We start from the raw sequence: 27,414 nt of genomic DNA on the forward strand, positions 1-27,414 counted from the left end.
GAAAACCTCCAAGCTTAGTTACCAGCTTGGACCTGGTAAAGCTGCCACCACCCAAAAATTTAGAGTGTTTTGGGGCACTCTGGTCCCCCCAAAAACCTTCCCTAGGGACCCCAAGACCCAAATTCCTTGAGTCTCACAACAAAGGGGAATTCAACACATCTCAGGAGCTTCTAACAAAGTAGCTGATGCACTCTCCCGTGAGAGTTTCCCAGAATCCAGTAGTTAAAAAGTGTTCTTAAAATGTAAAAGTCTGTTAGTTATATACTTAGTGGTATATGTAAAGGTGCATGTATTGTATTAATCTGTTTATTTTACAGTTCTAGGAGGAAATCGCCGCCAGTGAGGTTCCCCACTGTCTGCAATTTGGGGGGCATGTCATAAACAGATAGCTAAGGGTTAATGTTCTTTTACCTGGAAAGGAGTAATCTGAAACACCTGACCAGAGGACCAATCAGGAAACAAGACTTTTTCAAATCTGGGTGGAGGGAAGTTTGTGTGTGAGTCCTTTGTTCTGGTCTTGTGCCTGTACTCCCTCTCGGCTATGGGAAGGATTTTTCTATCTCATGCTTTCTAATCTTCTGTTTCCAAGATGTGAGTACAAAGATCATAAAACAATAAGGGTTATTGTTTTTTTTTCTTTTGTATTTACATGTGTGTAGTTGCTGGAGTGTTTTGAATTGTGTTCTTTTGAATAAGGCTGTTTATTCATATTTCTTTTAAGCAATTGACCCTGTATTTGTCACCTTAATACAGAGAGACCATTTTTATGTATTTTTCTTTCTTTTTACATTAAGCTTTCTTTTTAAGACCTGTTGGAGTTTTTCTTTAGTGGGGAACTCCAGGGAACTGAGTCTGTGCTCACCAGGGAATTGGTGGGAGGAAGAAGTCAGGGGGAAATCTGTGTGTGTTAGATTTACTAGCCTGACTTTGCATTCCCTCTGGGTGAAGAGGGAAGTACTTGTGTTTCCAGGACTGGAAATAGGAGAGGGTGGAGTCCCTCTGTTTAAATTCACGGAGCTTGCTTCTGTGTATCTCTCCAGGAACCCAGGGAGGGAACACCTGGCGGGGGGAAGGGAAATGGTTTATTCCCCTTTGTTGTGAGACTCAAGGAATTTGGGTCTTTGGGGTCCCCAGGGACGTTTTTGGGGGGACCAGAGTGCCCCAAAACACTCTAATTTTTTGGGTGGTGGCAGCTTTACCAGGTCCAAGCTGGTAACTAAGCTCGGAGGTTTTCATGCTAACCCCCATATTTTGGACGCTAAGGTCCAAATCTGGGAATATGTTATGACAGCACCCCATAAGCCCTTAGCCACTGCCCCGAAATGCTACACCTGCACCATCTACATTAGTGTCAAAGGTGTAGCAAGCCCTATCCAGATGAAAGGAGGCATCCATCTGCTTCCCTATTGAAATTCTGCCACTCTTCCAGACACAGCTGCTGGGCAGGTTCCTCCCTTTCCTAAGATGCAGCCATGCATTCCAGTGGTGTAGTCTCCCTAGAATCAGAAGTAACACAGACAAGATAGGGAATGGCACCTTTCCATCTCCTTTTCATTGAATGTTTCCTGTGTTTGGGGGCGAAGGCACTTCCAAGTCAGTTTGTGTGGTTCAGAAGAATGTGGCAAATCAGGTCCATACCCCTGTATAGATTGTGTATATAGTGGAAATTATCCTAGAGTAACAGATGCTCTACAGTACGCATAAAAGTGCCGTGAAGAAACTGGGCTGCTATAGCACTGCACCCTTTTATCCCTTCTTCCCACCCAGTACAATTGAGCTAATTGACATGGCTCAAAAAGAGTTCAGCTGCAAATGTGAGCCAAGGACGTGCTGGGTGGGGGGTTGTGTGCTAAGAAAAACGGCTCTTGGCTTATGTCACTAAACAGCTTAAGTTTCAATTTTGAAAATTACTTCAGCTTTACTTAAATCATCCTGTGTGCCAAGCAGCCAATTTTGGGAACTGATGAATGACAAAGTCATCACATCTGCACTGACTACAATATCAATTTTATATGACCCGTAGTAACAGGAGAGGAAAGTAGTATATTCTGAGCCCCTCTGTGTCACTCTACATGAGCGTAAGAGGGAAAGAGAATTAATGAAATACTAGTTTGCCCACATGGGAGAGGAACAAAGGAAACCAAGTAAGGAGTGTGTTACAATTTCCTCATCAATAGGGGATATGCTGAGTGCATCAATATGTAGTTTCTTTTATCTGTGTATTTTGGGCTACCTCTGTCATACGAAACAAATGTTATGTTCTCATTGTAGACAATATTAGACAGACTCATAGACTCAAGGACTGGAAGGGACCTCGAGAGGTCATCGAGTCCAGTCCCCTGCCCTCATGGCAGGACCAAATACTGTCTAGACCATCCCTAATAGACATTTATCTAACCTACTCTTAAATATCTCCAGAGATGGAGATTCCACAACTTCCCTAGGCAATCTATTCCAGTGTTTAACTACCCTGACAGTTAGGAACTTTTTCCTAATGTCCAACCTAAATCTCCCTTGCTGCAGTTTAAGCCCATTGCTTCTTGTTCTATCATTGGAGGCTAAGGTGAACAAGTTTTCTCCCTCCTCCTGATGACACCCTTTTAGATACCTGAAAACTGCTATCATGCCCCCTCTCAGTCTTCTCTTTTCCAAACTAAACAAACCCAATTCCTTCAGCCGTCCTTCATAGGTCATGTTCTCAAGACCTTTAATCATTCTTGTTGCTCTTCTCTGGACCCTCTCCAATTTCTCCACATCTTTCTTGAAATGCGGTGCCCAGAACTGGACACAATACTCCAGCTGAGGCCTAACCGGCGCAGAGTAAAGCGGAAGAATGACTTCTCGTGTCTTGTTTACAACACACCTGTTAATGCATCCCAGAATCACGTTTGCTTTTTTTGCAACAGTATCACACTGTTGACTCATATTAAGCTTGTGGTCCACTATGATCCCTAGACCTCTTTCTGCCATACTCTTTCCTAGACAGTCTCTTCCCATTCTGTATGTGTGAAACTGATTGTTCCTTCCTAAGTGGAGCACTTTGCATTTATCTTTATTGAACTTCATCCTGTTTACCTCAGACCATTTCTCCAATTTGTCCAGATCGTTTTGAATTTTGACCCTGTCCTCCAAAGCAGTTGCAATCCCTCCCAGTTTGGTATCATCTGCAAACTTAATAAGCGTACTTTCTATGCCAACATCTAAATCGTTGATGAAGATATTGAACAGAGCCAGTCCCAAAACAGACCGCTGTGGAACCCCACTTGTTATACCTTTCCAGCAGGATTGGGAGCCATTAATAACTACTCTCTGAGTATGGTTATCCAGCCAGTTATGCACCCACCTTATAGTAGCCCCATCTAAATTGTACTTTCCTAGTTTATCTATAAGAATATCATGCGAGACCGTATCAAATGCCTTACTAAAGTCTAGGTATATCACATCCACTGCTTCTCCCTTATCCACAAGGCTCGTTATCCTATCAAAGAATGTTATCAGATTAGTTTGACACGATTTGTTCTTTACAAATCCATGCTGGCTATTCCCTATCACCTTACCACCTTCCAAGTGTTTGCAGATGATTTCTTTAATTACCTGCTCCATTATCTTCCCTGGCACAGAAGTTAAACTAACTGGTCTGTAGTTTCCTGGGTTGTTTTTATTTCCCTTTTTATAGATGGGCACTATATTTGCCCCCTTCCAGTCTTCTGGAATCTCCCCCCTTCTCCCATGATTTCCCAAAGATAATAGCTAGAGGCTCAGATACCTCTTCTATTAACTCCTTGAGTATTCTAGGATGCATTTAATCAGGCCCTGGTGACTTGCAGGCATCTAACTTTTCTAAGTGATTTTTTACTTGCTCTTTTTTTATTTTATCTTCTAAACCTACCCTCTTCCCGTAAGCACACTATACTAGACATTCCTTCAGACTTCTCAGTGAAGATCGAAACAAAGAAGTCATTAAGCATCTCTGCCATTTCCAAGTCTCCCGTTACTGTTTCCCCCTCCTCACTGAGCAGTGGGCCTACCCTGTCCTTGGTCTTCCTCTTGCTTCTAATGTATTGATAAAAAGTCTTCTTGTTTCCCTTTATTCCCATAGCTAGTTTGAGCTCATTTTGTGCCTTTGCCTTTCTAATCTTGCCTCTGCATTCCTGTGTTATTTGCCTATATTCGTCCTTTGTGATCTGACCTAGTTTCCATGTTTTATATGACGCCTTTTTATTTTGTAGGTCACGCAAGATCTCGTGGTTAAGCCAAGGTGGTCTTTTGCCACATTTTCTATCTTTCCTAACCATCGGAATAGCTTGCTTTTGGGCCCTTAATAGTGACCCTTTGAAAAACTGCCAACTCTCCTCAGTTGTTTTTCCCCTCAGTCTTGATTCCCATGGGACCTTACCTATCAGCTCTCTGAGCTTACCATTGTCTCTATTTTGCTGTACTCCCTTCTACCCTTCCTTAGAATTGCAAACTCTATGATTTCATGATCACTTTCACCCAAGCTTCCTTCTACTTTCAAATTCTCAATAAGTTCCTCCCTATTTGTTAAAATCAAGTCTAGAACAGCTTCCCCCCTAGTAGCTTTTTCAACTTTCTGAAATAAAAAGTTGTCTGCAATGCAGTCCAGGAACTTATTGGATAGTCTGTGCCCCGCAGTGTTATTTTCCCAACATATATCTGGATAGTTGTAGTCCCCCATCACCACCAAATCTTGGGCTTTGGATGATTTTGTTAGTTGTTTGAAAAAAGCCTCATCCACCTCTTCCACCTGATTAGGTGGCCTGTAGTAGACTCCCAGCACGACATCACCCGTGTTTTTTACCCCTTTTAGCCTAACCCAGAGACTCTCAATACTTCCATCTCTTATGTCCATCTCCACCTCAGTCCAAGTGTGTACATTTTTAATATATAAGGCAACACCTCCTCCCTTTTTCCCCTGTCTATCCTTCCTGAGCAAACTATACCCGTCCACACCAACATTCCAGTCGTGTGTATTATCCCACCAAGTTTCATTAATGCCAACAATGTCATAGTTGTATTTATTTATTAGCACTCCCAGTTCTTCCTGCTTATTACCCATACTTCTTGCATTTGTATATAGGCATCTAAGGTACTGGTTTGATCTTGCCTCCCAGCTTTGCCCTGACTCTCCTTTCTCTCTGCCATTATAGCCCATGCTCCCTCCTGTTTCCAACCCATCTCCCAGGTCTTGTTCCCCACTTACCTGTGGGGTTTGCTCACCTGTCCCCGTCGAACCTAGTTTAAAGCCCTCCTTACTAGGTTAGCCAGTCTGTGAGCAAATAAGGCCTTTCCCCTTCTCGAAAGGTGAACGCCATCTGTGCCTAGCAGTCCTTCCTTGAATAGCATCCCGTGGTCAAGGAAGCCAAAGCCCTCCTGGCGACACCATCTTCGCAGCCAGGCATTCACCTCCACAATGCATCTGTCTCTGCCTGGGCCCCTATCTTCGACAGGAAGAATCGAAGAGAATACCACCTGCGCTCCAAACTCCTTAACCCGTACTCCCAGAGCCCTGTAGTCACTCTTGACCTGCTCAGTGTCACACCTCACAGTATCATTTGTGCCCACATGGATGAGTAGCATGGGGTAGTAGTCAGAAGGCCGGATAATCCTCGACAATGCCTCTGCAACATCTCGGATACGGGCCCCTGGCGGCAGCATACCTCCCGGGATAAACGGTCAGGGCGACAGATGGGTGTCTCCGTCCCCCTCAGCAGAGAGTCTCCAACCACCACTACCCTACGTTTCTTATTATCAGTGGTGGCAGCAGACCTCCCAGCCTTAGGGTTACGAGGCTTCGCCTCCTTAATTGTTGGGGGTGATTCCTTCTCTCCTGTATCAAGAAGAGCATAACGGTTATCTATTACCACAGCAGGAGGGTTCGCAGCAGGGGTGGAGCACTGCCTGCTGCCAGAAGTAACCAGCTGCCAGTGTCCACCCTGAGCCATCTCCTCCTCCACTGGTGTGTCAGATACACCCTGAGCCATCTCCTCCTCCACTGGTGTGTCAGTAGTCCTGTGAACTGGGACAGCTACATCAGCTGTCTCCACATGGATACTGTCCAGGAATTGCTCATGGATACGGATGTTCCTCAGCCTAGCCACCTCCTCCTGTAGCTCTCCCACCTGCTGCCTGAGAGATTCCACCAGTAGGCACCTTTCACATTGGATTCCACCCCCAGCCTGGTTATCAGTAAGTGGAAATTGCAAGTTACAGTCTTTGCAAGCCCACACCAGAATCTGGGTAAAAGCATCCATATACACAATAAGCAAGTTAAATGTAGGAAGGCTGCTAGTGCTTAAAAGACCCAACAGGACTTAACTGCATGTGAGAAGGGAGTATAATCAAGCAGCAGCCCCTTCAATATATGGCCATGTCCTGCCTTCAGAAATCCATGATTTTCTTATCTACATTGAATGTTTCAAACTCTGGGTTGCCCCTTGCCAACTATCCTAATGATACCATATACCAGATACCAGGATCTCAGATACTATGATAATGAGTGCAGTATAAATACCCAGGTAGATAGAGAGAATCATATTTATTTAAAGCAGTGAAATGACTCCATCTGTAGGTTATATTGGTTAAGATGGGGGCATAGGACTTTCACTCATCATTCTCAGCCAGTGATTTTCCTCATTTTATCTTTACCCATTTCCCCAAGGACCTCAACATTTTAACACTTCATCTGGGTGTGATGAAGGCTAAAGCACCAACACCCTCTTGTTTTGATCTGTGTTCCTGGCCCAGGCATTGGTGTCGGCACGCTGAAGTTTTACTCCTCAAATAACACTTTGACCCTTTGTTTTTTCTTACAAGAATAAGAGTGCCAGTGTCCTCATACATGACAATCTGGTTGATACTCTGGGATGCACTGAAAACATGCTGGGTTATAGACATGGCACTAACATTTTAGAAGAAAAACGTTAAAAGATTATGGGCTGTGATTTACACCATACTGTATCTATTCAAGGTCATGGGAGAGAGGCACCAGTTTTAGACCAGAGACTATTGAGAGGCAATCTTATCGTAACTTTATTTGAGTGCAATAAGCAATGAGTAATGAAGAGAATTGCTCATTATAGGAAAAAACCCAAGTGTAAATTTGATGACCACATTACAAAGATTAAAATGTCAATGGCTGCTGAAGTCCTAAAAAGAAGTCTGCAGAGACCTATAAAATTATAACTAAGAAAGTAAGGTAGCCCTTAAGCTTTTACCAGATACTCTAGTGTTCATATGAATTACCACATTAGTAAATTTTCCTCATGGCAATATAATTTTGTATTGATTGTTTGCTTCTGTTAGTTATGTAATGAACCAGCAGAGGTTACTACATGCAAGCAGCCAAATCCTGGAGGATCAGCCACTTAAAGAGCCAAGAAGCTGGAGGATTCCAGGACAAATGGAAAGAGTTGGGGGGGCATCATCTTGGCAGGATTATGGGCAGGAGCCCTCAGTGGAAGGAAGAAGGACTGCGTTCAACACCTTGGATGTCAGTGTGAATGATCCCCAGAAAAAGACTGTATTGGGACTGTTAGATTGGGGCTGCGGGTGAACACTTTGGATTTAAGATGTGTCCCAAGAGGAAGTGACAGCTGAAGAGCTACACACCACCAGGCCAGAGATCCAGACTGAGCAGCCACCAAAGAAGCAGTACGGCTTACCAGCCTAGTGCGCCTCAGCTTTATATGAACCACTAATGGGATAAGAGGCCTCGGGGGGAGGTTGCTAAAGGTTTTGGGTAACTCAAAAGGGAAAGGATTCATAATTTCATAGTTGCTGTGAGTCCCCAGCAGTCCCCCATCCTCTTCTGTCCCATTGATTGGTACCCATTCCCTTATCTAATATTCTTTCCTATAAATGGCCTCAGAACTCTTCTTTTTGGGTTTCTGTCACAAACAGGACATGGGTGGTCGGAGCTAATTTCAGAGGAAGAGTCAGGCCAGCTCATGTACCAGGAGGTCAGAATCTGAGACAGGCCAGAGGACGAACCAAGAGTCAGGTTACCAGGAGATCAGAATCAGGCAGTAGGAGCAGATAGAGGGAGGGAGGCTAAGGCACTGGGGAACCCAGTTACACAGACAACTCCCTGTTTCTATGCTTGGTTTAAATAGAAGCTGGGGTCCAGTCAGGATCCCCAGTGTTCTACCAATCAGAGCTCATGACTGTAGTCCTCTGTCAGAGTTCAGTGTCTATTCTAGCAACTGTTAGCAGGTCACTGGGTGGTAGAGTAGAACTACTTGGCTCTGAAAAGCTCTGTGGCCAAGGTTTTAAGACATCCCCCGAATCCCTGACAGTTTCTGTGTTAGGGGCTTCCAAGCCGATATGAGCAAAAGGAGTCTATGCCTGATCTGAAGAAAAATAGGTGCAGGTTTGCTACCTTAGGACATGTTCCAGCAGAGGGGGTTGGTACACATGGCTCTCCTATGAGATTAAATAATGTCTAAAAGGAGACTCATTTGAGTTTCCCTTTCCAGAACATGCTTGTTGGGAAGCAATCATTTATTATTTTTAAAAAGTGAGAATTCCTAATCGATTTCACAGTAGAACAAAGATTACAAGAGTGTATAGAGATAGTTTTATATAAGGGGTAGTAGCCTTATGGAGCCAAATCTCAAGGTTCTTACCTAAGCAACAGGGAGTTCTACTAGAAAGAATTGAGAAAAGACCTCAAGTATTGGCCCCCTAGCAAAGAGCCTCCTACAACAAGAGCATTGTGTTACATGCAGAGCCAAGCGCCCTTAGAGAGCTGTCTGAAACGGCAATAGACACAAGGATTTACGACAAGGAACAGCAATTGCAATATCTAGTGCTAAACATTTAATCTATGGTTACAGTTTTTACTTCGGATCAGAGCTGAAGTCAGCAGAATTAAATCTTCAAGTGTATTCCAGCAGCCCTAAATCCTTCTGATACTGTTAACAGTGGCAGACTTCCAAAATGCATTCCATTAATAAGACAGTAAAGTATAAAACAGAGTTATCTTCTTCAAGGAGGTAAAAATGGAAAATAAAGAGAAAGAGTCTTGTGAAATTGTATTCAGAGCATCTTGGCTTTTCTTCCATAAGTTTCTTTCATAATTACTTTGACATTAACATACTATTATTCTTGACAAATAAGAGAGAAATATTTTATTCTGAAGGAAACCCTCCCCCAAAGTCATTTTTTCCTCTTATTTTTACAGGTTAGAAGAGGTTAAGAATGTGCCAATCAGCTGGTAACATGCACTACCAATTCTCCCTAGGCTAGCAAAAGGGATTCAGCAGCTGTTACCTTCTCTGTCTCACTACCATCCTTAACTCACCCCTTTGTTGCAGCACATATGGCAAGTGAGATCACCCACGGGTTGGAAATCCCTGCAGGGCACTACAGGGTGTTAAGTATTTCATTTCAGCCTTTCTCCTGAATGTTTTTCCTTTGGTGGGTTTCACTCAAACTCTTATTTGATTCATTATGGATAGTTGAGGATATGCATAATTGTTGTTAATGTCAAGCGCTGAGGGTGTTTTTTTCATTATAGAATTTAAGTGATAATAGCTCTCCATTGTGTATACAAATTGATATGTAATAGTATAGCATCGGCATTACCTCTAATTGATAGAATTCTGGTCTACTTGAGAAATACATACTTGCTACTCTGTGGGCTATTTAATGGCTGTACTAGCCACTGCTGCGGGACACGAGTTCTGGAGGTCATTGCACCAAGGACAGTATCTGGCGGCCTTCTCCCTGTGCAGGACCAGGTGGACAGAATGCCCCTGGGAACACACACACTGAAGAGTGACAGCTGTGACACTGGCCCTGATCTACCAGAGCACCAGGCCTGGACTGCCAGCTGTGGAGAAGTCCTTGGAAAAGTCAGAAGGAATTTAATAGAAAATGATAATCTTCCCATAGAATTTTTAAACCAACCTTTAGAGAGGATACAATTCTCTAATTCTATAGGATGGTTTTAAGATTCTATGGAAAGCAGGTTCTATTACAAGCATAAGTCTATTGCATTCTGGAGGCTTTGGGAATAATTTCTTCAGAATTTCAGTTTCCACAGAACCTTGTTGAATTGAAGTGTTGTTAAATTCTAAGTGCCTTTCCCAAAATGGAGTGAGAAAAGGCCATAACTCCATTTTTAGATTTATTAGCACTACTCATGGTGCTGTCGCTCCACTCTGCTTCCAGGGTATAGCTTGCACACCCTCAGCATTGGCTCGGGCCTGCTAACACAGTAGGACTGGGCATTCACAAAGTGCATGTAATAGGATTCTGGCTGCCCCTCTGCAGGTGAATGGGGGAAAGGAGAAGTGGAATTTCCTGAGCAGCCATAATATGGTCCTATGAATGGATTTATACAGCTTCTCAGATCCTTATTATTAAGTGCTAGTCTGTAGTTCATACATAAATATATATCACACTCACAAACTATGTTAAAAGAACATTATACTGTGCAAACTTAATCTGGCCCCCTTATATGTATACATTATGATACTCGATGTATATACATTACTCAACAAGTCTCAGCCTCCATGGGAACCCTCAGCTTCTGGTCCCAGCCTCCCTGCCACCTTGTCCTAGCTTCCCCTCCCTGCCCAGATCCTAGTCCTAATTTCCTTGCCAACTGTCAGGGAGATTTTGCCACCAAAAATCTCTCAATTCCTTATTTAATAATGTCTCCTGCTTAAAAACTACATTACCCAGCAATCCATGTGAATGGCCATACTGGGTCAGATCAATGCGCCATCAGCCCAATATCCTGTCTTCCAACAGTGGCTGGAGGCAGATGCTTCAGAGGGAATGAAAAGAACAGGGCTATAATCAAGTGATCAATTTCCTGTTGTCCAGTCCCAGCTTCTGGCAGTCAGAGGCTTAGGCCATGTCTACACTGCCACTTACGTTGCTCAGGGGTGTGAAAAACACCCTCCAGAGTGACATAAGTTTCGCCAGCATAAGTGGTAGTATGCACAGGTCTATGTTGGTGAGAGAACCTCTCCTGCTGACATAGTTATCACTGCTCGTTGAAGTGGTTTTATTATGTCAGTGAGAGAGAGCTCTTCTGTCAGCATAGAGCAGCTACATGAGAGATCTGCATCAGTACAGCTGTGCCACTCTAAGCTCGCTAGTGTAGACATGGCCTTAGGGACCTTCAGAGATGGGGTTGCATCCTTGACCATCTTGGCTAATAGCCACTGATGGATCTATCCTCCAATAATTTGTCCTGTTCTTTTTTGAACCCAGTTATACTTTTGGCCTTCATAACATTCTCTGTCAACAAGTTCCACAGGTTGACTGTGCACTGTGTGAAGACGTACTTCCTTTTGTTTGTTTTAAATCTGCAGTCTATTAATTTCATTCAGTGACTCTGATTCTTGTGTTATGTGAAGGGGTAAATAACATTTCCCTATTCACTTTCTCCACACCATTCATAATTTTATATATTTTATAATTTTATAAATTATGGTCCCACTTTTAAAAATCTCTCCTCATCTAGAAGCTGTTCCATGCCCTTAATCATTTTTAAAAGCAGCAAAGAGTCCTGTGGCACCTTATGGACTAACAGACGTTTTGGAGCATGAGCTTTCGTGGGTGAATAGCTCATGCTCCAAAAGGTCTGTTAGTCTATAAGGTGCCACAGGACTGCTTTGCTGCTTTTACAGATCCAGACTAACACGGCTACCCCTCTGATACTTAATCATTTTTGTTGTCCTTCTCTGCATTTTTTCCAATTGTAATATATCTTTTTGGAGATGGATGAGTATTCAACATGTGGACGGACCATGGATTTATATAGTGGCATCGTGATATTTTCTGTCTTCTATCTATCCCTTTCCTAATGGTTCCTAAAATTCTGCTAGGTTTTTGACTGCTGCTGCACATTGAAGAGATCTTTTCAGAGAACTATCCACAATGACTCCAAGATCTCTTTCTTGAATGGTAACAGCTAATTTAGAACCCATCATTTTGGATGTATAGTTGGGATTATGTTTTCCAATGTGCATTCCTTTTGTATTCATCAACATTGAATTCCATCTGCCATTTTCTTGCACAGTCAACCAGTTTTCTGAGATCCCTTTGTAATTCTTTACAATCAGCTTTGCACTTAACTATTTTGAGTGATTTTGTATCATCTGCAAACTCTGCCTCTGCATGGTTTACCCCTTTTTTCAGATCATTTATGAATATGTTGAACAGCACTGGTCCCAGTACAGACCCCTGGGGGACACCACTATTTACCTCTCTCCACTGTGAAAACTGACCATTTATTCCTACCTTTTGTTTCCTATCGTTTATCTGGTTATTGATCCATAAGACGACCTTCCCTCTTATCCCAGAACTGCTTACTTTGCTTAAGAACCTTAAAAGAACTTTGTCAAAGGCTTTCTGAAAGTCCAAGTACACAATATCCACTGGATCACCCTTGTCCACATGTTTGTTGACATCCTCAACAGAATTCAAATATTCTAATGATGCACATGTGTGGTTGACGCACAACAAGATTTTCGGTAATTTATTTGACCTCTGCTCTGCTTCCCCCAATGGGAGTGTGTGAGGGGTGGGGTTGGCCAGGCTCAGTGGCCAATGGCAGGGCAGATCTGGAGTGTGGAACTGCAGTCATGGTGCAGTTCCTCTTGGGCAGTTTGAGGTGGAGGCATGTAATTGGGTGGTAGTCAGTATGGTGGGGGTTATGCCTCATTCTCCCCCAGACCTTGGCATCAGCAGGGAGGGGGGAACAAGCCCATTCTTCCTGAGACTCAGTACAGTAGTTGGGGATTGGGGATCAGGCACAGGATTCATGCCCCCCCACACTCCCCAAGCCTTTGGATGCAGTGGGAGGGGGATACGGGAAAGGGTAATGCCCCACCATGGCCAACCCATGTGGCTCTGTTTTTCGGCAAACACTCTTCCAACAGCAAAGTCTTTTCTCCACTTCCCTGGGTGTAATTGTCTGTCTCTCCAAATGCTGCCTTTGGCTGAGGTTTATTATAGCCCTGCCAGGGCGGGCCCCACACAGGGTGGGAACCACACCTCTACTTGCCTCATTGTGTGTTCTATGGAGTACCAGGCACTGGGCAGGCAGGGTGAGGCAGGGAGATTGAATGGGGGATATTAGTTGAGGGGGCAAGTGGATGGCACCTGAAGCATTGGTGGGATCAAAGGGATGCCAGTGTGGTTAGCAGTGGAGCTTTGGAGAGAGCAATGGGGTGTTGGAGGTGGCTAGAAGGGGCCAGTGGGGTTAGCAGTTGGAGGCAGGCAGTGGGGGTGTTGGAGGAGAATAGTGGAGGCAGCAGTGAATGTGTGTGCAGGGCTGGGGGCAAGTGGGCTGCTCCCTGAAATTGATTTGAAAATGTTGGTCAGTGTGCCAACCAGTCTTGTTCTCTTTCCCCTCTCCCCCCAGCTGCCAGTCTTACTCTCCTTGCCCAACCAGTCCCAGTCTCTCCCCCTAGCTCCCAGTCTCAGTTTCCACCCTGCACCTCCCAGACTCCTTGTCTCAGTCAAGTCCTTTCCTTCCAACCCAGTCCAGTTTTTGTCCCCTGTGCTATCAAATCAGATGGCTTCCTCCTTCATGCTGCCTGGGTGCCTGCAAGGGGGCCACTGAGGCACAGGAAAGGCAGGCTCCCTGCTCTCAGTTCCAGAGCCCTACCTCAGCCCAGCCCAGAGCTACTGGGCGTAGCCATTACAGGGAAGTTCTTCTGACCCCCACTTAGGTCTGGCCTGGGGCATGCTCAGCTGCTCTGTGGGGATGGCACATGTGCAGTATGGTCAGCACAAGGAGCTGTTAGAAGCTCATGCACTCTCAGTGAGGACAGAACCTGTGGAGATTTTAGCTAAGCTCTAGCAAGTCTCTGCTCTGCATGTGCAAAGGCTTATAACTTGGCCAAATTTGGGTAGATTTTAATGGGGATGGCAACAGGTGCATCTGTGACACAAAAGTCCCCCTCCCCTGCCAAATTGAAAGTTCCTTCTTCAAAGAATGGGGGTGCTAGCATATTTCAAAGAAAAGATCATCACATATTTTTAACATGGGCCAAACATCATATTTTTTCCCTATTCTTGGAAATGGCTAAACTGTTCTGGCTGAAATTTTTCAAAAACAAATTCAGCCCAAAGCGGATACCCACCATGGAAAATTTCAGCAATGTTATAAACAGCTGAAAATAGAGTATTATAATGGGAAGTGCTCTGTAATCTTAACTAGAGATGGTGCTGCCAATCCCACCTATAATTTTAACTGTTTTTAATACACCATTATTTCCAGCAGAGAGATTGTCAGAACTATTGCATTGTCATACATATCCTAATGCTGTCCTTAGATGGTAGCATTCTGCCAGAGTCTATCGAGATTCTGATCATGCCACTAGGCTTTTTTGTTCAGAAACAACAGCGTGTTATCACTTAGGCCAACAAGGCCTAGGCTTAGGGTGTCAAATTTGCAGGGGTGGCAAATTTATAATAGCAGCATTTTTGTAATCGCTGCAACAGTGACGCAGCAATTCTACCAATCATAGTGTGTATTGAAACTAACAATGATGACACAAAGCCATTTAGTAAACATACTCGCTAATCCTGAACATTAATAATATGACTGGAAGGAAAAAATTAAGCGGTTCTCAGTTTTGGATCCATGTGCGGTCCTGTGCTGTAAGCGAAATCGTGCTATAAAGATGCGCGTTCAAGCGAGGGTCCGCTGTACTTGTCATTTTATTTATAATAAAACTTGTAAATGTTCAATTATTTTAATGATATTTAGATTCATTTTAGGTCAAATGAATTTGTAAAAAAAATAAAACAAGTTCATATGAGGCCAGAGATGGCAATTATTTCAGGGCCTAGGGCGGCAAAATCATCAATCCACCATTGTTCAGAAATGTAACTGAACAACATGGACCGGATTTGCCAGTCTGCTAGTGTCTAGAGATGGCCCACAGAGAATTGCCTCTGTGCAATGGAACTTTGCCTACTTCAGTTGTTCCCCCATCTGTGCTGTAGAGAAAGGGAGAGAGCGTGTCCAGGGACAGGGCAGAGTGGGTGCATGGTGGTTCTCCACTGGTGTAGGGACCCTGGTACTCTAACTTGTGTAGGGGATGGGTTGCTCAGAATCAGGGAACCACAACCCACTTCCTAACAACCCTCTCTCTCCACTGAACCCCAGTGGAGCTCTGGAGGAGGAAAATGTGCTTCTCTTTTATTTGGTTGGATACTCTGGATTAGGCTGGCTTTTATGATGAGCAGGATGTTGAGTCATTTTGATTTTTGTAAGTTGCAATGGAAGTATGCATCATGAAGGCCCCAAATCATGACAACACTTAAGCATGCACTTAAGTCCCATTGACTTAAGTTATTTAAGGACATATTTAAAATTAAGCACATGCCTAAATGCTGACCTGGATAGTTAATTTTATTATACTTTTATATAATACTATATCAAATAAGTTTCAACCTTTACAGTTTGCTCTATTCGTCAGAAATATGGGACATAAAGTTTGCAAACATTTTTGCAAACATTTTCACACACGTTTTGTCCTTTTCTTAGTCAAAATTTGAAATTTCAATGAAAAATGTATCAGAATTATCTGTCTGAAATATGTGTGTCCTATAGACGCAATATAGGGTATAAGAGAAGATAAAGAACAATTAGATGGCCACCCTTGCATTATCCTATTTCCTTTACAACTGTAAAATATTGGTCCTACAAATCAATAAATGTATACAAATTATTTGAAATGGGCTATGGGAAACGAGAGTAGGGGAGCAGAGAAGAGCAGCCAAGTGGATGTTTGTTTGTTTTTAAAAGTATTCATATTTGAACAAAGATTTCTAGACTTCTTCTCCTGGGTGCACCAGGGACAGATCCACAAGCAACCAGCACTGGCAGATAATTAATGTTACTGCAAGTTTCATCTAGGAATACATTTTTATTTCAACATTCAGGATCCCTGCTGGTTTTAGGATGGCAACCCTGAAAGAGCCTTATACAGAGTTGGTTTAGTGGAGTTTGACATAATATCTACAGCTGTGCAAACAGTAAAACAAAGATAGTGTCTCTTCTGTTGCAAGACTACGGATTGTTGAATGATAACAAGGCAGACGATACAATTGATTCAAGGTGCTCTTCTGCTATGGAACTCCTTCTGCCTTGTTAAAGAGATGAAAAACACCTCTCTGTAGGTGTCATGCACAACTTTGAGGAGCATAAATATCTGGCTGTATTATCTCTTTCATCAGCTTACATGCTGACATATTTCTGCTTACGTTAACCACATATGAGACATACCATTCATTGTTTCTTTCTTGTCCTTAAAGCTGTGAGGCAAACCCATAGTGGGACCAGGTTGCTCACTCAGCTACAATGACTCACCCTTCAACCCCTCATGTCCCCTACACATACTCCAGGAGGTGAGGGCAGCCTTATTGCCCATCTCTCATGTTTTCCTTGAGTGGATCCTGAAGGAGGGTGCTCCCCACCCCTTACCTGTGGCCCACAGGACCTTACTATCTGACCCCTGCCATGCAAGCTTCCCTGGCCACCCCCTATGTACCACCTAAGCCAGCTGCGCGGCATGCAGCTGGTGTGCTTCCGAACTGCATCTAAGAAACAGCTGTATACACTTGTGAGCCACATTCTTCACTTCCTCACCCTGCCCCAACACCAAGTGGCAGGACTTCCTCACATCCGTGGAGGGTGAGGAACCCAGGTGGGCTATTCCATATTCCACCCTGGTCCCAGGGCCCACCAGGGATATTGGTCAGTGGCTCCTTCATGGAACTGTGAGCATGGGCATGGGCATGTACCTGACACAGTTCATCACCTCCCCAGACACCTTCCTCTTCTGCAGCAAGAGGTAGATCCTGGCAAACACGTACAGAGAATGCTCCTGCACTTTTCCCCACTCCTCCTGAGCTATGCACATCCTATCTGTTGCCCCATGAAGTCATGAGACCTTCTCATCAACCTCCTCCTGGCCTTGGCCAATCTGGCCGTCCACCATACCAGGAGGAGGAAGCTGTGACTGTGGGGCCTAATTCCGATCCATCCTGAAGTCACATCCTTGGGCAGAATTCCTCTCACCACGTCCACTGGCACCCTGGATGCCTTTGAGGAGCAGTGGGCATGTCTGGGGTTCTCTGCTTGATGTCCCCTTCTGGATCCCTGATGTCCCTTCTGGATCCCTGATTTTGTCACTGTGACAGATTGAACTACTAACTTACAATTAACTAAATGCAAGTTTCTAATTGACACAATTTTGTTTTCTCTTTTCAAGGACACAAATCCAGCAAAATAAATAGCAATTCTTTTAATCTAAATCAACATCTTGAGACTTTATGTTAGTTTGTAAATTAAATTCAAATATGGTATCTAAACATTTCAAAATAAAAACAAACTATTTAAAGTATTCGGTTCTATCAATCACAACATATAATGGGCTGAATTGAGATGCTATATTTATCTCACTCCAGAGGAAATATCTCCATAACTCAACCGTATCTTTGCCACTCATGAATTATCAAGTCTGTCTTTACTTGTGGGATAAATATATCTCAGTTATGTATGCTCTCCTTTCCTCTCAGTGGATCTATATATTTTTTGTGTCAATTTTTGTTTATATGCATATACAGACTTTGCTCACAGTGGAGATTGTTACTTTGCAATAAGCTGAAGCAAATCAATTTAGTCTACAAATGCCATTAATTTTCTTATTGCAGCTTACTGCAGTTTCATTACAGGACATATCTCCACAGCTTTCATTGTATTCTGTTCAAAGGTCTGGCACATGGCAAAGATGTAAGGAAGTCTAGTGTTTGATCAAGTTGACAAGAAATGGCAGATTCCTGCAGCTAGCTGAAACACGGGTATGATGATATGTATTTGGTGTCATTTCCATGTAGATTCTGACACAGGCCAATTTATGGCCCAATTTAGGTCTTGACTCTCATACTAAGGCCAAGCAAGCTATAAAATGTAATAAGAATTTCTACAATCAATGTCCAGAGGAAAAACAAATCACTCAGTTACTCACACAATATTGCATCAACACTCCGGTAAAGTTCTCACAAGTGTCTGACATGCCCCCGAGCTACATAGAGCATGCAGAGTAAAAAGGTTGGCAGAACAACCTCACATCTCTGATACCGTAGCTACTAAACTTTACAATCATTACCAGATCACTTTTTATCCTTGCAGTTCTCCAATTTGTTAAAAAAGAAAATCCCTCTCTTGTTTTCTCCTTTTCTTCCACTTTCAGACTTTTCTTCTTACCTTTTCTTTATTTTCTCTCCAATATCTTAGATGCTAGAGATACTTATCTAACAAGTATCAATAGATAATTCCTAGACAAGCTCGTGGTGATGTAACATTGATCAGACACTGATCACAGCGTTTCCATCTGGTCAGTGAGTCAATTAAAGACTTAGATATTTTCTTTCTATTTTCAGACATGTCCAAATCAGATACAAACCTTAACCTTTGCTCTTCGGTTCTTCATAATAAAAACTTTCACAGCAAAAGGCTCAGATTGGGTTAGAGACCACCAATAACAAATAGTTATGTGCAGCATATATTTTTAATTGGCTACAGAATGATTTGTTTCTTCAGAAGCCCAGTTACTGCTGCTATAATATTGGACTAATGGGCTTTCCCACTAGACAACATAAAAACAATATGAGAAAATGTGTATATGCTCTACACTCCACACTTGTGCATTTGGGGTTGGGAGTTTAAGTGTCGTTGTTTTTCAGCACTTGTTCAAAACAGCTTACATGAGACTTATTTTATTTTTGAATGTCTTTGCCCTTGTAATGCCAAAAAAGTTATTAAACAGGTGAAGCTAACAGTGCAAACGTTTGAGAAAAAGCATGTTTGCACATGTGAAGAGATGGCATTCTGTACTGGCCACTTATTCACCCCTCTACACAGAGCAATATGTTTCACCTTGAAGCCACTCCCAAATATGCAGATTATAGTAAAACAGCATATTTATTTGAAACACGTTTTCTGAAGGACATTATAACCATACTGGGGAGTATTCCCAGTATCTAACTAAATCCATTTTGATATATGCTCCTATCTATAGTGATACCTTATAGTGATCGATTCAAGGAGCTCAGTCTATTTAGCTTAACAAAGAGAAGATTAAGGGGTGACTTGATTACAGTTTATAAATATCTATGTGGAAACAAATATTTAATAATGGGGTCTTCACTCTATCAGATATAACATGATTCCATCGCTGGAAGTTGAAAACTAGAGAAATTCAGGCTGGAAATAAGGTGTAAATTTTTAACAGTGAAAGTAATTTACCATTGGAACAATCTTACAAGGTTTATGGTGAATTCTTCTTACCGACAATTTTTAAATCAAGATTAGATGTTTTCTAAATGATATGGTCCAGGAATTATTTTGGGGAAGATCTTTGGCCTGTGTTATACAGTAAGTTGGAGTCGATGAACACAACAGTCCCTTCGGGCCTTGGAATCTGTGACTCTGTAGATCACAAGGCTCCAAATGTTAAAATCAAATAGAGTTGATACTTAAAACCTCTTCTCTCTGCCTCTCCCCTAGAAGTGTCTGCTCCGGATATTTGGGGCTGACCTGTTAGCAAGTCTTTCTTAGCTATCTCAGCCAGTCTGGTCCAGCCACTGCCCTCCAGGAATATTAACTCTCTGGGCAGCTCTGGGCTAGTCTGGATCATCTTAGTTTAACTCCAATTGTAAGTTAGGTCAGATACCCTTTTGGAGCAGCTGTCCCTGTAATATATTAAGCAATGGCAAACTTATCCATTCCACATTATGACAGAGTCTGCGTTGGTGTTCTTCCCTCAAAATGGATCAACCCAATGGAGCAACCACATGAAAAACACTGAAGGGGACAGGACGAGGAGTAGGAACTAATTATTCTTACAACCACATTGAGAGGGACTTAACACTACAGTAAAAAGTTAAGCAAGGGCATATTCCCCCCGATACTTCATAATGATGGCCCTGTGGTGCTTCAAAAGTCAGGATGACTAGTCTACGCAACATGAAATCCATCAGAGACACGAGGTCCATGTCAGAACAAACATAACTAGCCTTCTTACAAATACATGACATTCAAAATCAACACTGTTGCCATTGAAAACAGCAGCTCCTGGAAGTTCCTGAATATGTAAATAAGCTAATATTTGTTCTCTCTTTTCACCTAAAGGTGGCATCATATATATTACATCTTTCAGTAAGGGGTTGTATACTCCTCAGACATGATTTTTAGGAATAGAAGAATGAAATAGTGCTAACGTAAGAAGACAGTGTCTGCAGTGTTACATTTTAATATGTTGTATACAGTACAGACCATGCCCAACCCATATAAATTTGCCCTGATATTTAGTAAAATAAAAAATTACAGGGAAAACTCTATCAAATTAAAGTATGCATAGATTGAATCATAGGTCCCCACCCACCTCTCCACCACCATTCTATTCTACTGTTGACAACATCACTGTCCTTCCTGTCAGCCAGGCTTGCAAACTAGGAATGATCTTCAACTAATCCCTCAGCTTTCCACTCATAATCACATCCAGGCTGTAATGAAATCTTGCTTCTTTCTTGCTCCCCAGTACCTTCAAAACTTGTCCCTTCCTATGCATCCCAATGGCTACATTGCTAGTCCATGCTTTAATTATCTCCTGCCTTGACTACTGCGACTCTGACCTCTCTGGTCACTTTGATATCCACATTGTTTTCCTCCGAAAATGTTGTGCTAAAATCATGTGCTTTGCCTATCATGCAGAACAGACCACCCTTCCACTGGCTCCCAAGTGACCATACATCAAGTTCAAACTGATTGTCCTCATATTCAAGGTCCTTTTCTTTTCTGTTTTACATAGCTTCTTGTACTGCCCTCATCACTGTCATCCTTGAGCACCTCTCATTGGCGCATTAAGTAATATGACTAACTTCTGCCACGTGTGTTTCATTTCCTTTCCCTAAGGTATAGGGAAGTATTTTGTTTTAGTAGGATTTTGGGGTCTGTTTGTATGTGTACAGACTACAGTGTGTTTATATGAGAGAAAGCAGGATGAAGAAATGTGTCTTGCACTTGGAACAGAAGGTGGGGAGCAGGGGCATGCAAAAGAATTAAAATTTGACTGCTTTTGGAGGGGCATGTTCTGTGTCCCCCCAACCACAGCCAGAGGGCAGTAGGAGCTGTCAGCTTCCACTGTGGCCCGCTTTCCCCAGCTGGAGGAGCTCTGTGACCCTGCCAATTATTGAGGGGGAGGGCCATGGCACTGCTTGCCCCCTCATTGTGCACACCCCTAGTGGGGAGGTTTGTGATGATCTGTGGCTCCTGTGGTAGTTCATTCTATAATCTAAGACTGGCCCCTGAGAAAGCCCTAGCTCCGTTTCCTGCACTGACAGGCTTTAGCTGTTGTGCCTCGGAGCAGAGTTGATCAAGGTCCTCATCTTGGAGCTTGAGGTGATAACCTTTCCCTGGTCTACACCTATGAGCCTGTCTTCCACTATGTCCCTCTCAGCCTGTCTGCTCCACAAATAATCCCAGCTCTGATACCCCTTTTGCCTCCTCTCACTTCTGTGCTCTCTCTGAAGCTCTCTTTTGCTATGAAGCATCCCCCAAACCCTGCTACCCACTCTTCATTTCAATCCCTCCTTAAAATTCACTTCAGCCGTATGACTGGTCAGAATTAAGTCAAACTGTAATAAAAATAACATGTGACAGAAGCTCAGGATGCGCACATACCAAAACCAAGTCACCAGGTGGTCTTGTTACTGTAATCCTTGTCTTTTGTCACCCTTCTCCTCCCCAGCACTGTCTGACACCCTCTCATTGCTCCACATCTAACATTAGATTGTAAGTTCCTTGTGGAAGGGATCCTTTCTATTTATGTTCCTGTAAAGAGCCTGTCACTGCGCTAGGTTCTTTTATGGTGTCCTTTGGGCACTGTGCAAATAATGATGGATGGATTCAATTCTTATATATAAGACAGTAGATTCTACTGAATTAAGTGGCGTGCATGCTAATTAGGATGATTGTTAGGGAAGAGATTCAATGCAATACATCTCAATGACTCCTCTGCACATGGATAAATGGTGCAAACAATGGATAAACGGCATGCATAGTCGGATTAAATGCCACACCTGGTGCTTTTCTCAGAGATCGCTTGCTATGAAACCTTTTGATTTCTCTTCATGCTAATTTCCTGCTTTATTTTGCGGCACATAGCTTTAAAAACATATTTTAACGCTTTGTATGATGCCCTTTTTTACAATTCCTGAAATAAAAGTGTCTATCTACCAGTAGAATGTATTCCTGGGAGCCTTTGATAATTGGGATGATTGTGTAATTGGCCCATTTCTCTTTCCATCAGGGAGCACCAATTTAGAGGGCTCCACTGTATATATTAACAGCAGGGACACGGCATATAAACACCATGGGCAATATTCATCCCTAGGTGAATTCCAGGGAAGGATTTTGTCCAGTGAGCCAAATCACATCTTCATTTGTCCTCATCCAACCTCACTGAATGTGTGTTTGCAATGAGTCTACTTTAAGATGTGACAATAATCCACTACTAACAAACATGAATTCCAAAACCCATCCAACAGACTTTAATAGAATTGAATCTAAGCTGCTATTTCTCCTCTTTACAGCCCCTTTGTTTATGCAGCCCCTTTGCTTATGCAGAGACAGGTCAGAGGAATTTCAATTTTTAAACCATGTCACTTCTGATAATAGCCTGGAAAACACACCCACACACACCCGGGTGACCAGACAGCAAGAGTGAAACAGGGGATGGGGGGGTAATAGGAGCTTATATAAGAAATAGACCCAAAAATTGGTACTGTCCTATAAAATCAGGACATCTGGTCACCCTAACACACACACACACATGTAATGAAGAATTGTTATAATCCGTCTTCAGAGTACAAGGTTTTAAGGAACCTTTTTTTAAAAGGAAGTAACCATCCTTATTGGTAACCACCTTTATTCAAAATATAAATGATTACCCTCTCTGGTGAACTGATACTGTGCATACGTCCATCAGAGAGCGGTAAAACAGAAGCTTGCTGTGTTTGCACAAAATAACTGCTGCTCTGTGCTGAAAAATATTCAACCTGCATTTGTGCTCATCGAGTATGTTGTTTCGTACAGTATGATCAATATGCACATGGATAATCAGGAAATTCAATCACCCGACTACTCAAAGTCTGCCGTTTTTGGACCCTCTCGACTACATAGAACATGAAGTTCCACTGATGATTAGATTCCTGCTTGAGCTGATGCTGTGGCAAGTTGTTTTCTGTGTGCAATTGGATTGGGATTTTTCTGGCCATAATGGAGGGCACTAAATATCCACCAATCTTAAAGAGAGACCTTCGTAATGTTACTAATGTTTATCTATTCACCTGTCATATAGCTTCCCACCTCCTTTTGCTACAGCTATTTTTGCTTCAGTGAAGGCTTTTCTTTATTATAGTTTATCCTGAGGCCCAGTGCCTGGGCTGTTCCTTCCAGTTCATGTCTCTCCTGGGGAGCAATTACATATTGGTTTGTAAGTCCCACTGGCCAGAGCTCAACCTTGTCATCAGTGGTTTATATACATATCTCTTTAGGAGCACACCAGCTCCTCCCATTTAATCTGACATACAAGTATATCACACTGATTCTCTCCCCATCCATATTGCCTGTGTCTCAGACACCTGAACTGCAGCAGTCTATCTCAAGTTACTGTAAGAGTCTTCCTTTGTGATCCTGTGATTCCCCCAATGCGTCTTTGCACAGTCCTGCTGTTTCCCCACAGGTTGTGGTCAGACCTATATTCATCCAACTGCTGCTTCCCTGCTAACCAGCCTCTTTTCTTGCTTGGAGGCTAGTTCCCAGGTTCTCTGTTCCAGCTATCATGCACCCTGCTGCTGGGCCTCTCTTGATAGGTCTGTGCTACAGCCTCTCCTTGCATTCTAGTCCCTGACACCCCATACCTTTCTACAGAGGGATACTATATTCCTTAACGGAATAGACTCTAACTTCATTGGTTGGGAGAGGTGTTCTCTCAGACTCCTCTTTATCAGTCTCTGACCTTCAGACTCAGGATGCATTCAAACAGTTAGGGGTCCAACTGAAGAAAAATAAGTAGTGGTGCTACTTATTTTCCACCTACAAGTCAAGCACTACCCACTTGGGATGAGACACCATTCGTGCAGATTTTGAATATTTTCAAAATATGATCCTGTGTGCTCTCCTGGGTGCCTCAGGTTTGGCTCTCCCATGATGAGGCTTGGATACTCTCCAGTCTTCTCTGAGCTCTCAGTGGGGCTCACAAACTCTGCTGAGCAATGCTGGGCTCCTGGGGCTTGGTTATTTCTCAGTGAGGGTCAGCTTAATCTCTGTATTCTACTGTGAACCTTGGATGTTCCTTGGATGGGGCTCCCTTTTGGTAGAGTTCAGATGCCCCTTGGGCTCTGAGAAGTTAACTCTTCTTTAGTGGAGATCATATGCACAGCTGGACTCTGCTCCTCTCCCCATCTTACTGGTATTGTGGGTCAGACTGGAAAAGAATAATTAGTGGTAATTTCCCAAACTCTGTTCACCGTCCAAGTTCCATCTAAATCTGATCCCAAAAAGGGAACATCATTCATAGTTGACTGTACAGAACTTCATAACATGATCATCCCTCTTCTTTCTTCTTCTGTGGTCAGTGTGAAATCGTTTACAGTGTTTATGTGAAATTATCATCATGAGGCTGCAGTAACCTCCCCTCCACCCCAAGATGACTTGAGGGAGTCCTCACCTTTCAGAGCTATTGTTTCAAGACTCAGGAAGACAGGACTGCATCAGTTTAAACTCAGTTCACATTTCAAGGTTATCTTCAATACCATAAGAAACCTTTTTTTTTTAAAACGAAAGCCTGAATTTTAGAATATAAGATTGCAGGATCCGAAAAAGGAGAGGGTTACTGAATGTGCTGCTCAGAAGTTTCATTAAACAATTTTACATTTTTGCACCAGAATGAGAGACTGTGTTTAGCGCATTTTCAGCATGAAGATGATTCCACAGGAAATCACCGACGATCAAATGTAAACATTGTGCAAACCACAGTGTGAGTGCCAGTGCATCATCCCACTGCACAGACTAGGTTGGTGTACAGTGATCCCAGGCTTACAGGGCCTGATTCTCCTCTGATTTACACGGTGTAAATCAAGAGTAACTTCACGAAAGCTCATGGAATTACCCCAGTATAAACAAGCATGAGATTAGAGTCAGAAAGAGACTTCAATTAAACCACATTCCAAATTAGTGCTGCAATTTCTGTAGTATATTGACAAGAATGTAATTTTTCACAGAGTTTTTTCTGCACATAGTTCCTTGTTTAAAGAAACTATGCAGCACACATCTACATTAGCAGAGTGGACCAATGTGTTATAAAGAGCAGAATATAAAGTAATCCAATGTGTGACCACTGGCCCAAATATTTATGGTGATGTGAACATGATTATTCTATTCACTTTGCTTCAGATAACATTAATTTCTATATAAGCTTTCTGAAGCAATGGAGTAACTATTTTTTTTCAAACAGAGCTTGAGAGAGGAAATATAGAAACAGGGATTAATTTTATGAATGATTTGTAGGAAACTGCTTTAAATGGCAACATCAGCCCACAAACGAGCTTCGAAATGTTCTTATTTCAAGTCTGTGCAGTTGGGCAATTTGCTGTGTAATCGGTTTTCACGGCCACCCTTTCATGCAGGATCACTTGCCTTATAACTAGCCACTTGTTTTGCAGGTTTACATTTCACAACATCTCAGGAATGCTACATGTGGAGGACTGGAGAACAATGAAAAGAATATGCAGAAAATCCAGCAGGATCATGTTGATAGGCCCTTTGAACAGGGATTTCAATACTAGTAAAAGGAAAGTCACACACTTTGCGAGAGACGATTAAAAGCACTCTTGGAGTTACTGACTGAAGGGCAGTTATCTAGAAAGCAATAAGTGACAGATAGAATTGGAGATTATTATTTTAGAAAATCTATAAAATTTGTGCTTGCCTTGTGATGTTGGGGATGAATGACACTAGTGCTTTTTTTTGGAATGTATATACAAAGAGAGCTTGGGTTCTGCCAGGTAGGTGATACTGGGACACTATAGAAGCGTAGGATGATGCTTTCTAGAATTCTGTGTGTAATTCTGGTCCTCATAGTATAAGGAGAGTGTTATTAAAAATGGAGAACCTGCAGAGACTGGCAACCAAAATGATACAGAAATTGGAGTATAAAGTATATATAGGACTATTGAAGGAGCTGAGTTTATACAGAGATCACTCAGAGGGAATATTATTATTATGCAGAAATAAGTTTAGTGAAGAGACTTACTTACATTGATACAAGAAGGTAGAACAAGAAGCAGTAGCCTCAAATAAATGAAGAAAAAGTTTAGCTTAGACATCATGAAATTTTTCTTAAGACTGATGAGTTGGGTATTAAAATAGGCTGCCCAGGGAGATGATACGCTGTTTGAATATATTAGACATAAGTAATAAGACTTCAGAAGACATGATGTGATGTATGGAGCAGTTCTGCAAACTTCAGTCTAGATGGTCTAAAGTCTTTTCTGATCAGCTACCTATGGATTATTTACTTTCAGCATAAATTTGGGATGGCCAAATTACTCTGAAGCAGTGAAAGTGAGTCATGCAGAGCAACCCAAGGGAGTGCCAGTGGATCCATCAGATCACAGCACACTATCATGTATTCTGTATATCCTACATATTTTAAGGAAAACTACTGTCGAATTTTTAAAAACATTTTATTGTGACACATTTTGTATCTCTCCACATAAAAAGCCAGGTTCCCTTAGTTATGAGACTGATTGTACAGACCAGAGAGACAGAAGAAAAATAACTCATAAAATTTTAGAACTCTCTAAAAATTACTCAAAATAGCTTTTCCATACCTAATAACATCATGATATTAAGAACCACTGTCTCAGAACCTTCCAAGAGCTGAAGGCATTGTGTGCTGCATTAGAAGTATTCCATTTCCAGTGCAGTATTAAGCATCTTGCTCTAGTCTTGGTGGGTTGTAAAATACCAGACTTTAAGTGTGTCATTGATTCAGGATTGAAGGCTGTTTGTCCTGGAACTGGAGCCAGTGGTGTTTGGGGGAGGAGTAGGAGAGATTCCACATGTTGGGAGAATGGAGGAAATGTTACTCTGGCAGTTGTTTAGTTTGTTTAAATGGCAGCCTTTTTGAAGCTCCTCAGAGGTTTGGAGCATAAGAACAAATCCTGGCAGAGACAGATTAGCAAACAGAGTAATGCAGGTAAGACAGTCAAAGGGATATGATAAATGCAATTTATCACATGGATTTAACCCCACAGATATAGTATATATCTATTTGCAACACATTATTT

Source organism: Gopherus flavomarginatus, chromosome 2 (genome assembly GCF_025201925.1).
Source record: "Gopherus flavomarginatus isolate rGopFla2 chromosome 2, rGopFla2.mat.asm, whole genome shotgun sequence".
Taxonomy (NCBI): domain Eukaryota; kingdom Metazoa; phylum Chordata; order Testudines; family Testudinidae; genus Gopherus; species Gopherus flavomarginatus.